This window comes from Felis catus, chromosome A3 (genome assembly GCF_018350175.1).
Source record: "Felis catus isolate Fca126 chromosome A3, F.catus_Fca126_mat1.0, whole genome shotgun sequence".
Taxonomy (NCBI): domain Eukaryota; kingdom Metazoa; phylum Chordata; class Mammalia; order Carnivora; family Felidae; genus Felis; species Felis catus.
Genome location: NC_058370.1, coordinates 61583583 through 61601254, shown reverse-complemented (window position 1 = coordinate 61601254; position 17672 = coordinate 61583583). Strand labels below are relative to the sequence as shown.

Here is a 17672-nt window from a genome sequence, read left to right as displayed (position 1 = left end):
TTTAATTTTAAAGCCTTGAAGAATGCAATAGAATCCAGCATAACAAGAATATATTCCCTAAAGTATCCAGTTTTTAACCAAAAAAAACCTGAGTAGACATACAAAGAAACAGGAAAATGTGTTCCATTTTGATGGATCAAAGACCATCATTAGAAATTTTTATTGAGTCCAGATGTTGTATTTAGCTGACTTTAAAGCAGCTATTATAAATACATTTAAAGAATTAAAGGAAAATATAGTAAATATGAAGAAATTAATAGAAAATCTCAATAGAAAAATGAAGGTATTAAAAATGCAAAAGGAAAATTCTAGAGCTGAAAAGTACAACAAAACATATACTAAATGGACTGTGAACAGCAGAGTGGGGAATCTTTGAACTTGAATATAGGTTAATAAAAATTACCCAATCCAAAGAAAAGCAGAAAGGATTGGAAAAAAGCAAACAAAACCTTAGAGACCTGTCGAATGATTTGAAGTGTTTCCAAATACATAAAATTGGAGTCCTAGAAGAAGAGGTAGAGAAAAAAATTTTAAAAATTGGAGACTTCCAAAATGTTGTGGAAAACATTAGTAGATCTAACAAGCCTAAGTAATCCTAAACATGATAAATACAAATAAAACTGTTCCAAGGCACATCATAGTCAAACTGCCAAAAGATGATGATAAGGAAAAAACCTTCAAAGCAACCAGAGAAGGACAATATGTTACACTCAGGGGAACAATGACACAACATGAAATGACTTCTCAACTAAAACAATGGAGACTAGGAAATATAGGAATGGTAAAGTGCAGAAAGAAAAAATACTTGTAACAATTATATATTCAATGAACTATCTTCCAAATTAAAGGTGAGAGGAATTTCACTGCAATATGTTTGAGTAAACTGTTAACACAGTACCCTCTGACAGATAACTATAAACTCTGGACAAAATACAAGTAATAACTACCCAGAAACTCTGGAGAGTGACTTAAGGCAAGCAGATTCTGATGTGGCGAATTTCCTAGTATTACGTATTTTAGCTGGAGAGCAGGCTGGGGCAGGAAATGGTCAGTGCCACATGTGGAGGCTTACTCTCTAAATGAAAACACATAGTCTTTCTGGGTTGAAAAACCAGAAAACCAAGTTTGGAGATAAGTTCTGGAAAGTGCAGAGAGCATCCAAACAAGGAGAAAGCCAAAAACAGGGAGCCACAAATTTTGTGTATATAAACTTTGCCCAAGTCTCTCACTGACTCCTTAACCACATATGCACAGGCACGTTACAAGATCACCATCCAAGGCTAAAATTGCACAGAAATTTGATCTGCCATCCAAGACGCAGAGATTTCCATTTAAGCTCAAGAAAGCTAAAATCTGTTTAAATAAAAATATCAAGGGTTCTGAGTGATGTTACAGAGTCCAGAATGTCTGCAATCTAATATTCATGAACTCTGGGATACAAGGGATACAACTTTTAAGTTATTCAACATATAACCATGAAAATGTGATCCAGTTTCAAGAGAAAAGGCAATAAACCTGATATGACCCAGATGTTGGATTATCAGACAAGGAATTTAAAGTAGCTGTTACAACTATGTCCATTCAGGTACGCAAAAGCCGCTTATAACAAATGAAAAGACAGGAAATCCCAGCAAAGAAATGATAAAAAAAAAAAAAAGGAAATTCTAGAACTAACAATTATATCTTAAGTTAAAAAAAAAAAAGAATGGGGTTATCAACAGAAGAGTCAGTAGATCTGAGATAGATCAATAGAAATTATCTAATCTAAAAAAGAGATAAAAGAATTTTTTAATGAACAGAATTTCAGGGAATTGTGGGGCCATACCCCAAAATTGAATATACTTTGTAACTGGTATTTTAAAATGAGAGGAGAGAGAGAATGGAAAAAAATATTGGGAGAAGCATTGGCTGAAAAATATCCCAAATTTCTTGAAAGACATAAATTTATAGATTCAAGAAGTTCAGTGAACCCCAGATAAAATAAATAATAAGAAAATCATAGTTACAGTGTTGAAAAACAAACTAAAAGAGAAAATCTTGAAAGCCTCCAGAAAAAAAATGACAAATTATATAAAAGGAACAATAATTAGAAATCACTGACCTCTCATCAGAAACTATAGAATCTAAAAGGCGGTGGAACAACATCATTAAAGTGTTGAAAAATAAAATTTCTCAACCCAGAATTCTATCAAATTTGAATATATCAAAGGAAAATATTTTTCAAAAACAAAAGCAAAATAAAGACATTTTCAGATAAAAGTAAACCAGGGGAAGTTATCATCCGAAGACTTGTACTGTAAGAAATGCTAAAGGAATTTTTTTAGGCTAAAAGAAATATATATAATATAGAAAATCAGATCTTAAGGATGGAATGACCAGCATCTGAAATGGTAAATATCTAGGAAATATTTTTTTAACTGTTTTTTCCTCTCAATTCCCTTGATATAGATACAATACATATGGCAACTATAGCATTAAAGGCAACTGGTTGAGTGGTAAATGGGTCTATATGGTTGCAAGGTTTCTAGATTTTAAGTAGTGGGTTTTAACTTCTTTCTCTCAGCTCTCAAATAGGCCAACACACACACACACACACACACACACACACACACAATGACTAAAGATATATACATCATCTTAACCTTGACTTATATTCCAAATTCTAGAAAACATTCTTTTCCATTGTGCTTGGTACTTTCACCAAGGTAGTCCACATGCCTCTGCCATGAAATAAGTCTCAATAAATTTAAAAGAATTTAAATCATACAGAATATGTTGTTGAATTGCAATGAAATTAAGTGAAAAACCAATGGTAATAAGATATTAAAATGTCAAAATATTTGGAAATTAAACATATTCCTAAGTATAGCACAAAGAAGAAATTACCAGGTAAAATGACAAATCAAAAAGTTAGTTATTTGAAAAAAATCAATAAACCTCTAATTAGTAAGAAAAAAGGGAAAGAACAGAAATTAACACAGAGTGGTTATCACTAGAGATCCTACAGACATTAAAATCATAATGAAAGAATAATTTGAACAAATTTTATCCTGAAAAATTAAAAAACTAAGGAGAAATGGACCTTGAAAAATAAACTAAACAAAACTGACATAAAATGAAGCAGAAAATCTGAATGACCTATCTATCAAGGAAATTTAATGGGTTATCTAAACCCTTCCCACAAAAGAAGTTCCAGGCCTGGATGGTTTCACTGATGAATTTTGTCAAAGAGTGAAAGAAAAAAATAACATCAATTTACATAAAAGCTTTCAGACAATAGAGGAAGAGGTAGTACTTCTCAACTCTTAAGAGCCTAGTAGAACACTAACATGAAAACAAGGGTTACAATAAAAGCAAAATACTATATAAATTAATCAACCTATATAATACTATATAAGTTAATCCAACCATACATAAAACAGATACTACCTCATGACCAAGTCAGATTCATCCCAAGAATGAAAGATTGTTTTAATAATCAAAACTCTGTTGATGTAATTCAATTTGTTGCAACATAAAATGATTTGACACAACTCAAGATCCATTCATGATACAAACTTTCAGGAAAAATGGGAAAAGAGAAAAAAAGTCCTCAAACTATTAAAGGGTGTTGTTATGCAGATGAGTCCAAAATGGCCCTCAGGTGGATTATCTATCTACTGCTAGCTGAGACTCATTAATGCAAGATCCTGATGGCACCAAATTCAAATTTAAGTTTATTTATTTTTTAGAGAGAATGCAAGCAGGGGAGGAGCAGAGAGAGATGGAAAGAGAATCTCAAGCAGGCTCCATGCTCTGTGCCAAGGCCAATACAGGATTGATCACAGGATGGTGAGATGATGACCTGAGCTGAAATCAAGAGTCAGTTGCCCAACCAACTAAGCCACCCAGACATCCACAATTATTTTTAAATAGTCCAAACAAGCATTTTTTAAGCTATTGACTGCTTTGCATACCCCACAAAACCTCACTCAAAGCTCTTACCTATTGAGCCTTGTAGTTATTAGACTCCAAGCAGCTGCTGCTCTTTGGAGCTCTCTCACCCAGAGACTGCTTGCCTTGATGCTGAGTGACATCACCTAGGCACATAAGCCCCCTCTCCAGTCTTTCTCTCTCAAAGCCTCTGAGAGGTTTCATGTGAGGGACACTCTCATTCAATCCTGTCCACATGTCATCCAATAAAGTTTGTTGTGTGTAAACGCTTCTTCTGATGACATCTTTTTCCTTGATCAGTCCCTAAATCCCTCAAATTCTCTACCAAAAAAAAAAAAATCTACAGCACTATGAATGCTTTTCCCTATGATTGGGAACAAGGCAGGGATACCCACTTCCACCACTTCTATTAAACATTGTACTGTAGTTCCTAGTCAATGCAATTGGCAAGAAAAAGAAAAGCCATTAAGGTCAGAAAATAAGTCTTAAAAAATCTTTATCTGCAGAAGTCATAATTATTTACATAGAAAATTCTAAAGAATATTCATCACTACTATTAGAACTTGTATGTGAGTTTAGCAAAGTCACAGAATACAAGCTCGATATACAAGACTCCATTGTATTTCTATGTACTGGCAACAGACAATTGAAAATGAAAAATTTTAAATGACATTTAAAATAGTGTCAAAAACCACAAAGCACTTGGTAACAAATTTAACCAAAGAAATTACAACTTCTACATTGTAAACTACAAAACACTCCTTAGAGAAATTAAAGATGACCAAAAATAAGTAGATATGCCATGTTCATAGATTGGAAAAAATCAAAATTATTAAGACGTCAGTTCTCAAATCTGTCTATAGAGTCAATGTAATTCCACACATAATTCCAGCAGACTTTTTGATAGTTGAAACTAAGAATCTGATTCTAAAATGTATGCGGAGGGGCACCTGGATGGCTCAATCGGTTAAGCATCCAACTCTTGATTTAGCACATATCTGCTAAATTCTGGGCCTGCTGCTTTCATCTGGGCTTCCAGGGACATTAGGCTCCCTGTCTTCCTAAAGGGGCTACACAGGGTCATTCACTGTCCCAGGAATATTCTGCGGCTTCAGGGCCAACCTCAGACATTTGCTCACATCATATTTCCAGCCCCCAGCCTCCAAAGAAAGACTTGTATCTAACTGGGAGTTCTTTTTCCTTTACTTTCCCAAGGGCTAGGATTTGGAGGACTGTGGTCAGGGACTTTCAGATCTGGGACTTCTATGGGAGGTTAACTGAATAAGGCTCTTCCTCCTGCTTCTTTTCCACATCTCCTCTCTTTGTTAATATATTTAACCTACACTTCATGCCCAGAAGAGAAATATCTCATTTGCTGTTTTGCTGTGATTGAGATCAAGGGAAAAACATCAAGGTCCACCAACAGCTCAATTCTCAAAGCATGTCTTGCATCTTTGCTCCCTAGGCAGTGATCTAGTCTACTTTTTTGATGAATTACCTGTTTTCATGTTTGAGTTATTCTAGACATCTGTAGAGAGCCATCTGGGGTTTCTTCTTAGTCTCCATCAAAGCTTGGGCATTCAGGCAAGGTGGTATCATTTAATCAGGACTCTGCACCAGGCAGGTCTTCTATGAACCCTGCAAGAGTGTTACTGCAAAATCTTTGCTTAAAGCAAAGGCTGGGATGCCTCATGCTCCTTGAAGTGGCCTTTTTCACTTTCAAGTAACTCTGCCTTTATTTGGAATTACACCCAATCTGCTGGAGAGTGTCACAAGGTTTTAAACCTCTCCCTGGGAGTTTTTGGAGGTACAACCTAGCAATCTTGTCCACATTATCAGAAAGCTTCATTTGTGCTTCTCTGCTTCCAGAGTAAATTTGAATATATATGATTGCCTCTTGCCAGGAATCCAAAATCATATTCCTTATATGTGAGTCTTCCCAATACTCCATCCTTTTTTGTCAAAGAAACAGTCCAAGGTAGGAGTTATACCATACAGTGGAGGTTTGCAACTTTATATGATTATAAATTGCCCCGTTGAAGATGCAGAACCCCTGGCCCCACTCCCAGAGATTCAGATTTACTCTCTGGGCCTGGGGCAGAGCCTGGAATTCTGTATTTTTAACAGGTTCCTGAGTTGGATCTCAGCAAATCGTACCTGAGGACCCAGCACCTAAGCAGGTGATCTGAGAGGAAATGCTCCTCCCCACTATGCTTTTCTCTTCCCTCTCAGGTCTGAGCCCTGAGCACCTTCCCATCAAGGCAAAGGATCTCCAAGACCCAGAGCTGGTTTACTACTTGATGTCAGGTTTGTGGTCCCTACAGAAGGTCCTCTGGGCACCTGGAGTGAAGACTATGCCTGCCTCACAGGGCTGTCATGGGCATAAAATGGATAGAGGGCTTGGAACAGAGTCTAGCACGTAGTAAGAACTCAATAAATGTTATCTGTTCTATAATCATTATTCTCATTACCTTTGCTACTACCATCACTCACACTCACACTGAGAAAATGGCAGGGGGCCTCCTAAATGCCTCCACCCTCATGCCTTGTGAGGAAGAGAACACCACTCAGAGAAGTCCAGAGCCACGTGGGACAAATGATAATCATGAACTTGGCATCAGTACCAAACTCCTTTTACCAATTTCACTCACAGGCACCAGGAGAGTTTCCCAGGATCTTAGCCCCTGAAGGAGCAGCCCATGCACCCCTCTCAGCAGTGAACCATCCTGCCACTGAGAAGTTGGTATCTCACCACCCCTCTCCATAACTGCTCTCTTCCTATATGCCACTGATACCCCAGATCCCCTTCTGTACATCCTAGATATGTGTGGTGGTCTCATTCTGATCCAGCTCCTTCTTCCCAGGCACCAAGTAGCCAGTGGAAGCCCTCACCAAGCCCCCCCATCAGAGTCAAAGTGCTGTGACTCTCCCCTCAAGATATTGATGACTATGTTGAAGTTGGTGCCCTTCCTGGTGTTCCTCAAGCAGTCCTTCAGAAGCTCATCAACCTTTGTTCCAAGGAGTGAATGACTGTGTCTTGAGACTCCACCAGCCCATTCACAAAGAGTAGGAAGTCTTTCTCAATGTGATAAGATGAGCCAAGCACATAAGGTAGGTGCTAAATACATATTTGTAGACTGGTTGGACCTTAGTTTAGGCAACCTTCCTCCTGGGCTTCAAAATTCCCTGATGGGTGTGTATATTTCAGAGAAATTATTCAATCTAGGCCATAGCAGTGGCAGCATGGATGAGCTGGTGCCTCCTCTGGCAGTTCCTCTGGGATGTGGGATTGTAGGGAGGATCTTCACATTACCTAGAGCCTGCAGGAAGGCCCTACCCTGTCCTTTACAATTTGGCATCTGGTAAAGAGGCATGTAGTATGGTCCTTTTACAGAACCTGTAGTCAGGAGCTTTTTGATCCCTACTTGATAATAGTTTGCATTGTATATCCAATATCCTCTGGCTAATATAACAAGTATGGGTGGGCCAGACGCTACAATCAGGAATAAAATAGGAGATCCCAATCTTGGGGGATTTGGCCAGGAAACACTCTTTGCCAGTACTCCCACCACTAGGTATGATTATCTAAACCAAAGGGAAGATGTCTACCTCTCATAAAGGATTACTGTTTGGGGGCAACCAAGGAGAGAAGGCATCATCCATACTGGGGAGATGCCCATTTATTGATTCCTCAGTAGTTGACTCATCTGAAAGCTGGCTATTCAGGAAAAGATCAAAGGGACCACACCTTACTTCTCCCAGCCTGTTAACCTTCTCTGTGACTCTGCAGATGGGTTTGGATGGACTGAGAGCTTTATTCACATATCAACAACCATTTTTGTGGCCTAAGAGTTCACACCCTGGTGTGTGGCTGGATGTGTTTGGTGGGAAAACTCTGAGTCCTGAAAGGTTCCTGGTGTGCAGAAACCACAGAGACACAGTTTAAATGCGTGCTTAAGAGTCCACCTCTGGTGCCAGGCTAACCCTGCAGTGGTGGGTGCCACTCCTTGCCTCAGTTTCCCCCTTTTTTATTGTGGAAATTCAATGAATTAATTTACAAGTGCTTTGCATAGTGTGTAACACAGAGTAAGCACTGTGAACACAGTATTGCCACCACCTGAGTTCATGTTTTCTCAGCATCTGTCTCTAACAAGCAGGTTTCATCCTAGTAGGATTGTTGAAAAGTATCTTCTGTGAAAAGAGCAAACCTTAGTTCTTCAAAAGCCACAAAGTTGTCAGTGTGTTTGATAGTTCTGCAAATTCTGTATTGAAGCCTCTTTTTAATAGGCTAGAGGCACAAGCAAACCTATTGGGCTCCCCATCTCCTGTCATAACCCTGAAGGAACTCAGGGGACATGTGGGACAGATCTGGCTAGAAAGATAGTCATGACCTGATCACAAAAGGTGGTCACTAGCTGAGCAACACAGACTTGCCATTTAACCTTGAGGGGGGTTGTCTTTTCTGTACAGGAGGCGGGTTTGAGGAATGGGATCAGGTGCTTGGGAGGAGATCTACTGCATTCAGTGATCTCTAAAGAATTTCCCAGGTATCCCTCCTATGACTCCTCTCCCCCTTCTTCCATAACCCCAATTAGCATTAACAGTAACCATGGGGCCCACATAACACAGATTGTGAGCTCACAAGGGACAGGGAAGAATGGTAGCTGTACCCTCATCTCCAAAGGGGAGGCGGAAGCCAGGGTAGGGAGTGGGTGAAACAGAGAAGAGAAATGAAGAGGAGAGAGAGAAATAAAGAAAGGATAAAGATTGAGAGGGAAAAAAACAAAAGAAGGAAGGAAGGAGGGAGAGGCAGAAGAAAAAAAGATAAATTCCTCTATCCACTTGTTAAGAAATCACAATTCAATAGAGAAGAGAAATTCACAAGCAGCACTTCACAAAGAGTCAAATGGAAATGTAAAATACTCTTGTCTCCTCTAAAATACATTATTCATTGCTCTGTGTCACTGCAGATGTGTGTACTGTGTCCACTCACAGATAAGCAGGATACATTTGCATGATTTAAATGTCAACCAGATCCTGTGAATAATAAACTGCGTGAAGTCAGTCCAGAGGGTCTGAATCACTTTCCCTGGAAACTTACTTCATCAGCTAAGCTTCCGCTTAAGAATTTGAAATTCTGGGGGCCTAAAACTTCTTGTTGTGCTGTTTCATTGCTCCAAGAGGAATCAGGGTCAAAACAAACCATATTCTCTCCATCAGCAGCTTTCAAACACCCTCATACACAGGACCACTTCATCGTCATATCAAATAACTTAGTCCCTGGCCCCCTGGGAATTTTAATGTCCAGGATTGAAAGAGGTAACATAATAAATGCAGGATGAGAAACAAGTAAGGTGGTTATCAATATGTAGGGGAAAATGATGACCTTCTTCCAGAATGGCACTAATTGAATGTTGAGCATTATTTATTTTTCAAGGCATCTTGACATATATTGTCTCAATTATCCATTATCTCTATGATGGAGAAGAAATTCCTCCTTTTATTTTGACCTACCTATAGTGTTGTACATAAAGTAAATTTCATGTATATAGTATATCATTGGCTCATGTTATTCTATACACTCTGACAATCTGTTTTAATTGGTTTATTGAGACCATTTACATTTAAGGTATTTTTTTACATGCTTGGGCTTAAGTCTTCCATTTTATTATTTGTTTTCTGGTTTGTTTTCACTGTTTCTCATTTCTCTATTTCTCTTTTCTGTAGAAGAATTCTGTGAAGAATTTTTAATGATTCTATGTTGATTTATTTATAGTTTTGTTTTTTTTTTAAAGAGAGTGAGTGTTCATGAGAGAGAGCAGGGAAGGAGCAGAGAGAGAGAGAGAAAGAGAATCTTAAGCAGGCTCCTCGCTGGGCATGGAGCCTGATGCAGGGCTTGATCTCACAACTGTGAGGTTATGACTTAAGCTGAAGTCAAGAGTTGGACACTTACCAACTGAAGCACCCAGTTTTTTTTAACTATTTATAGTTTTTTAGGTATATCACTTTGTACAGTTTTCTTAGTGGTAGCCGTAGGTGTTAACAGTGTATTTATGAAACATCATAGTCTACTGGTATTAATGTACCATTTTGATAGAAATGTAGAAAACTTACTGTCATTTGGATATCTTTACCCTTCCCTCTCTTTAAATATAATTGTTTTAAGTGTTTCTTCTTTATACATTGTGCACTACATCAGATGGTGTAATAATTTTTGCTTTAACCATCAGTTTTACCCATTCTGATATTACTTTTTTCTGAAGTTCCAAACTTTCTTCTGTTATTTCCTTTTCTAGCCATTCTTTAAGGGTAGATTTGCTAGCACAAATTCTCTTAGTTTTTCTTCATCTGACAATGTTTTTATTTCCTCTTTCATTTCTGAAGGATATTGTTGCCAGATATAGATTTCAAAGTTGACAGGTCTTTTCTTTGAAAAACATTTGAAGACTTGTGCCCTTTCCTCCTGGCCACCATGGTTTCAGAGAGAAATCTTTTTTCATATGAATTGTTCCTCATCTACAGATCTTGTGCAAAGCTTATCATTTGTCTCACAATAATATCCTTTATAGAAAAAAAAAAAAAAGAATTGCTAGAGTCAGGATCCAAACCAAGCTCATGTTGCATTTAATTGTCATTAATCTTTAGTCTTCTTTAATTTAGAACAGTCCCTCAGTCTAGTTGTCTATCTCTCTATGTATTGTCTTTCATGACTGACGATTTTTTTTTCAACGTTTTTTTATTTATTTTTGGGACAGAGAGAGACAGAGCATGAACGGGGGAGGGGCAGAGAGAGAGGGAGACACAGAATCGGAAATAGGCTCCAGGCTCCGAGCCATCAGCCCAGAGCCCGACGCGGGGCTCGAACTCACGGACCGCGAGATCGTGACCTGGCTGAAGTCGGATGCTTAACCGACTGCGCCACCCAGGCGCCCCATGACTGACGATTTTGAAGAGTACACACTTTATTTTGAAGACTGTCTTCATTTTCTTAATGGTATCTTTGGGTGAGGAGAAATTTTTATTTTGATGGAATATAATTTATTGGAGTTTCTTTATGGTTAGGGCCTTTTTTTGTCCTAAGAAAATTTTGCCTACCCCCAAATCATGAAAATATTCCACTTTTTTGTTCCTATGCATTATGGTGGTAGCTTTATATTTAGGTCTGTGTATGGTTTTTCTCAAATTAAATTTCCTATGTGGACTGAGATAGGAGTTGAGATTTGTTTCCATTCATACAAATTCCAGTTGTTTCATCACCATTTCCTAAAAATGAATTTTATTTCTCCACTGAATTGCCTTGGCACCTTTAGTAAAAATCAATTGACTGTATGTACATGGAATTTCTACTTTGTCCCACTAGGCTGTTCCTTATGCCAATACCACACTGTTTTAATTGTGCTAGCTTTATCCTAAATCTTGAGATCAGGTAGTATAAATCCTCAAGCTTTGTTCTTCTTTTTCAATATTATTATGTGTAGTCTAGATTCTTTGCATTTCCATAAAATTTTAGACTCCAGTTTCTTCAGAATAAAGCCTATTGGGATTTTGATTGGGATTTCGTGAAATTTTAAATCAATTTTGGGGAAAAATCTTAAAACTACTGAGATTTCATAAGAGTATACCATAACATAGTATATCTTTACATTTATTTAGGTCTTTAGTTTTTTAGCAATGTTTTACACATAGTGTATACATTTTACACATATGTGCATAGTCTTGCACATAGTGTTAGATTTATTCTTAAATAATTATGTCTATGACACTGTTGTAAATGGTATTTCTAAAATTTCATATTCTGTTTTTTGTTGCTAGAATATATAGAAGTACAGTTGAGTTTTGCATCCTGCAATCTTATTAAATTTACTTATTCTAATATTTTTAATAAATTATATAGGGTTTTCTATGATTATGCTGTCTTTGGATAATGACAGTTATCTTTTTCTCATCTTTATGCCATTTATTTCATTTCTTTTTTTTTCCTGTGCCGTAGTGGCTGGGACTTGCACTACAATGTTTAATACAAGTGCTAAAACTGAACATCCTTGCCTTGTTCTTGATCTCAGTCTTCAAATTAAGCATATTATTAACAGTAAGCTTTTCTAAAATGACTTCTATAAATCTGAGGAAGTTCCCTTCTACTTCTGATTGCTAAGAACCTTCCTTTTCCTTCTTCCTTTCTTTCTTTCTTTCCTTCCTTCCTTCCTTCCTTCCTTCCTTCCTTCCTTCCTTCCACATGAGTGAGTGTTGAATTTTGTGACATTGACCATATGTCCTGAAAGTCTAAAATACTTACTATCCAGCCCCTTAAGAAAAAGTCTCTGATCCCTTCTCTAGATAAAAATATAAAAGATACCCTGGTTCATTATATGTATATCAGTGTGGATCTAATCAAGAGACAGAAACCACACAATAATTCAAACAGGAAACGATTAAAATAAAGATTATTAAACATAAGATGTAGGAGAGTTTACATGGCACTACAGGACTGAAGGAGAGTAACCAAGGAAGGACAAACTTGGAACGGGGATCCCCCTCCCCAAGACTGGCATTTAAACCTTGTTGGAGCTGGCATAATTGCAGCTCAATGTATGTCAGAGAAATTCACAGGTTTGCACAGACCTGAGGTGGCCTGCAGTTCCTGAGCCAGAAGGAAGCAATCCCCAGAATGCAGGTAGGGCAAGCCACAGCTAGTGGCTGGCCACACAGGAGTGCAGAAAAGGTGGGGGCATCAGTGTGAGTACGAGGCTGGAGCTGTGGTGCTTGTATCAAAATGGTTGTGGCACCAAAGGGTCACAAGAGACAAACCTGGGGGGTGTGAGGCTAGGGAAGCAGAGAGAGTTGGAATACCATTACAGGCAGGAGGGCTGCACATTGGGTATCCATGCTGAGAAAGGTGCAGGAAGGTGACCACCAGGTCCAGCTGGGGCTGGGACATCATCAAGGAACTGTATATTCTAGGCATGTGGCTGAAGCAGAGCACCACTGGACATTCTCACATGTCCACATCAATGGTGCAGCCACCAGAAACAACTACATAGTTCGCTCCTGCTTCAGTGTTTCTCCAGCATCCTCTACTGAGAAAGCTTACCATCGTGCTCACTGTAAAAGAAGAAATGTTTAAAATAATTCAATGCTGAGAAGTGATGAATTGATAACTGATATAGCATTGTTAAAGAATGGAGTATCCTAGGCAATCAAGTATTGGACCCACCGATATTCTATTAGAGATTTCTGGAATAAAAGTGAGAAGTAGGTACCTTTTTTATCAGATGAGGAAACTGAGTCCCACATTGAATTAATTGTCTACACCAATTGTATTAAAGAGTTAATATTAAGAATAAAAATATATGAAACTATCAAAAAAGAGTAGAAATCATATATGTGAGGGAATTATGCATTCTAGGCTTTCAATGAATTAAATGAATCTCAGTGGGAAATGTTTGCAAGTCTCTACGATAAATATTATCATAACTCAAAAAGGCAAGCAGACTGGGGGAAATATTTTCATCAAATAAGCTAGGAGAAAGTCTCTGTCAGTATTGCACAAAAAGCTCATGAAAATTGAAAGGAAAAACATCAACTTTAATATAAATGGGCCAAGGACATGAATAGATGATTCACAAAGAGGAGACACAAGTAGCAAACAGACATAAGAAAATGTTCAACTTTACTATCTCTTATTGAGATGCAAATTAAAACTATAATGGGATGCAGCTTATGAACAAAATTTGAAAAATAAAATAGAATGCTGGTAAAAAAAAACTGGTGGAACTGGTAAATGATTTATAGCAATAGAAATTGCTAAAACTTTTCTTGAATTCAGATGCTTATATCCCTAGAGTATATTCTGGGAATACAACCTGAGGAAATAGTTACAAAAAATAGGAAAAAATGTTTCTTGGCAGTTGCTTAGAGGATTGGAAATGGGAAATAATTTAAATGTACATAAAAATGTCAATAACTATATAAATCATTCTATTAATTGTGTAATTCATTTGGTCATGATCATGGCTAGTGATAAATAATTTGGACATTGACCTAAAGTCACTGGAAACTAACACAGTAAGATAGGCTATTTCTCAAGATATAACACCTAAATAAAAACTAGAATAACAAAATTGTATTTACATGTTAGTATCACCATGAAAGAGAATGATGTGTATGTGAAGAAAAACTAGAATATAACATAAAATGTAAAATTAATTTATTGAACTGATTTTAAAGTTCTATTATGAATATAATTTTGCAATGCAACCCTTCTTTAAAATGTGGCAACCAAAATGAAAATAATCCAGGTATGTTGAAAAGAAAATAGCTGATCAAGACTCATTTTGGGGGTGCCTGGGTGGCTCAACTGGTTAAGCATTTGACTCTTGGTTTCAGCTCAGGTCATGATCTCACAGTTTGTGGGATCAAGCCCCCCACGGGACTCTGTGCTGGCAGCATGAAGCCTGCTCGGGATTCTCTCTCTCTCTCCCTCCCCCACTCAAGCTGTCTCTGTCTCTCTCAAAATAAATAAGTAAACTTAAAAAATTTTTAAAGACTCACCTCTTTTCTACATTATATACTTCTATTAAGTCAGCATTGTCTGTCATTAGCTTTTTGCCAGTTTTTGTGGAGACGTGTCATTCTCAAGCTTCACATCATAGTGAATGAGGTCTGCCAAGCAATGTCTCCTCTCTCTGTATGTGGATGGCTGATTATTTTGGACCCTGCTGCAGAACCTTATATTTGTTCCTGTTATATTTTTTTCTCAGTCTGTATATTCAGCCCATCATTAAAAGCCCTCAAGATTTTTTTATATCCTGATTTGCACTCCATATTTGCCATATTTCCTGAATGCATGTTAGCTATACATCCTATCCACATTAAAATATACAGAAGATTCCATACATTTACCCAAGGCCTTGATGAAAATGTTGACCTGAGCAGTACTCAGCCCAGGGCACGTCCCATCTACTAATGAGCACCTTTGATGACATTCAGATTACAATTCGCTAAAATAGCCTTGTGTCCAGTACACATTTGCCAGCTGTAACAATTAGAAAAGGTGATTGTCCTTCTTTTGTAGATGGAAAATGAAGGTTGTAGGCTTAGAGGAAAGCTCAGGTGATTTTACTGAGCCCGGACCAGGCTTAGCTGTGGTAGGGACCAAGTTTGCCCTCAGTATTCAGCATCTGTCACCCAGACCTTTGCCCCTGCCCATCCTACCTGCCCCTACTGTGGTATCTGTGCCATCATACCCTTATTGGTCTCCAGGGTCATCAAATGCTTCCCTGAGTCACATGCTTCTGGAGTTATTTGCATTTTAAAGCTTCACCTGCCTGGCTTGGTGGGTGGAACATGCGATTCTTGATCTTGGGGATGTAAGTTCGAGCCCCATGTTGGGCATAGACATCATTTAGAAAACAACAGCAACAAAGTAAAAGGGATAAAAATTTGAAACTAAAAGGATGAAGTTCTGATGGTGGAATTCCAGGCACTGATGGTCAGATAGATTTGGATGGTCAAAATGTGTAGCTTCAGCCTCTTCTGGACTGCCTTTGAGGCTCCAAAGCCTCACCTGACTCTCCCAGAGAGAGAGGGAGATAACAGACTCCACTACCTACAAGGCTGGCCTGAAGGGGCATCTTCAGGGGATGAGGTAGTTTAGATCTCTGAAGACCACTCTCCTCCATAGCTCTTAATCATATTTGGACAGAATTTACAACTCTTCAAATCTCATTAATTTAACTTTATTTTCCTTCTATTTTGTCAACTGCCAGGTAGGTGAGGGAAACATACCATCATTTTTGTTGCCTGAGAAGCAGAAAAGGGAGCCTTAAAAACTGAAAACCACTGCCTCTGCCACAGCAGGGTCTTTTCCCCCTGATGACTTTGCACTGACTGAGAAAATGCCTGGGGACATTTATGCATCATTGCTTCTCATGTGAAGCTCACCTGCCTCTGAATAAATATTTTATTTCCCAAAAGCCATTCCTGCAAATTGCCCTATCATTTGCCAAGGATCTAAGCCATCTGCCAGAGTAAGCCCACACTCTCCTCCTTACTGATAACTGGGCTTATCTGTTTGCATTTCTACTTATCATCTGCTAGTCTGGCTTATCTCCTTATCAGATTGTGTGTTCTTTAACACACTGGACACCGTATTTAATGTGCCTTTCAAGTCTAATCTATAAATATCAGACCCCCAGCACTTCTGAAATTTGTTTGGACTGGGTAGATTTTACACAAAGTAGGAAAAATTTAATTCCTCCCCCCAATTTTTGAAATCAAAATGTATAATATGCACCCAGAATAAATAGCAAATTGTATATTTACACAGTAAAACTGAAATAACTATAGCTAGAAACAATAATATCACTGAATCCTAAGATTGGGGGGAAAAGCAAATCCCAGACTATGTAGACCATAATCACATATTTTCTAAAATTTAAAAACAATTAGGGGCACCTGGGTGGCTCAGTCAGTTAAGCCCAACTGTTGATTTTGGCTCAGGTCATGATCTCATACTTCGTGAGAGCCTGATTGGAATTCTCTCTCTCTCTCTGGCCTCCCCTGCTAATGCTTCTTCTCCCTCTCAAAATAAATAAAAAAACGTTTAAAATTTTAAATTTAAAAACAATTAAAACTATATCTTACTGGGGAGTCCCCTAAGCCACACCTGTTCATGCTCATGCTTGAACTCAATCCCTCTGGGCATGGCTAGTATTTACCCTTTTATTTCTCAGGCAGTGAAATCACAGGCAGGTAGAACTAGTCTCACCAGGTTCCCTGGGTCCAGTCTTCCTCAGCTACTGATGCCTGGGTATCACCTTTTCCCACACAGAACCCTCCTCATTTCCTTAAGAAATATTGACTGAGGCTGAAGCAACCTAGGATTGACCTAATCCCCCCCCACTCAGATATCATCCACCCAGTTAGAATGAGGAAGTGGTGCCTTCTCCATAGCTCTCTTCTCACTGATGTCTCCCTATTCTGACACAGGCTTTGGGTATCTGAGGATCCCTCTCCTGGGTCTCTTGGTGCCATGGACCTCTTAGGACACCCCACTCACTCACCTGGGATTGCTTGGTGCTAATTGTATCCTGCATATTGACAAAGGACTTCTGTCCCTTCCATGCTGTGCCATACATATTTGGTTGCACTTCAGATGAAACCTGAGCAATAGGACAGACCCCTAGAGGCTACCCCTGAGTCTTCAGCCAAATCTGGACCCTCCTTCCTGACAGCCCAGGATCTTGCCACTGGATGCCTTGTGCGGGCTAATTCACAGATATATCCCCTCTAGGCTCTTTCTGCTCATTTTCAGTCTCAGTTTATCTGTTTGTACCTTACAGGTATGGAAAATTCTTCAGTGATATCTATTGCCACACATATCATTTCCCAAGGGCCAATTATGTACCCAATCCTGCAGTGGATGCTCTACCTCATTTTGTCAGATTCAGTGCACTTCTCCACTTCATGGTTAATTTTGTAAGGTCTTATTTCCCTCCTAAGATCTTAGGAATGGTCTGCATTTCAAAAGCAAAGTCCAGAGGGATTTTTCACTTTCAGGATTGTGCATTAAAATTGTCTCATGGTAACAACTACCTTCCCCAATATCCGTATGTAAGATTCTTTTGAAGCTCTGAAATGTTTCTGGACAACAAATGATAACCATCTGCTTCCAATCTTCCCATCCTTTCCTATGGGAAACAGCTTTAACTTGTAGTGTAAATTACTGGGATTAGAGAAAA

At 38.4% G+C, this 17672-nt stretch overlaps 1 protein-coding gene across 1 annotated transcript in view; it reads left to right on the top strand.

The window, feature by feature from the left end:
- Window positions 1–17672, top strand: part of CNGA3 (cyclic nucleotide gated channel subunit alpha 3) — a 75111-nt gene that overhangs the window by 6788 nt on the left and 50651 nt on the right. The window contains exons 2-3 of the mRNA XM_045054104.1: window positions 6166–6672; window positions 6798–7044. The gene's annotated coding sequence lies outside the window, so the exon portion shown is untranslated. The remainder of the gene's footprint in view (window positions 1–6165; window positions 6673–6797; window positions 7045–17672) is intronic.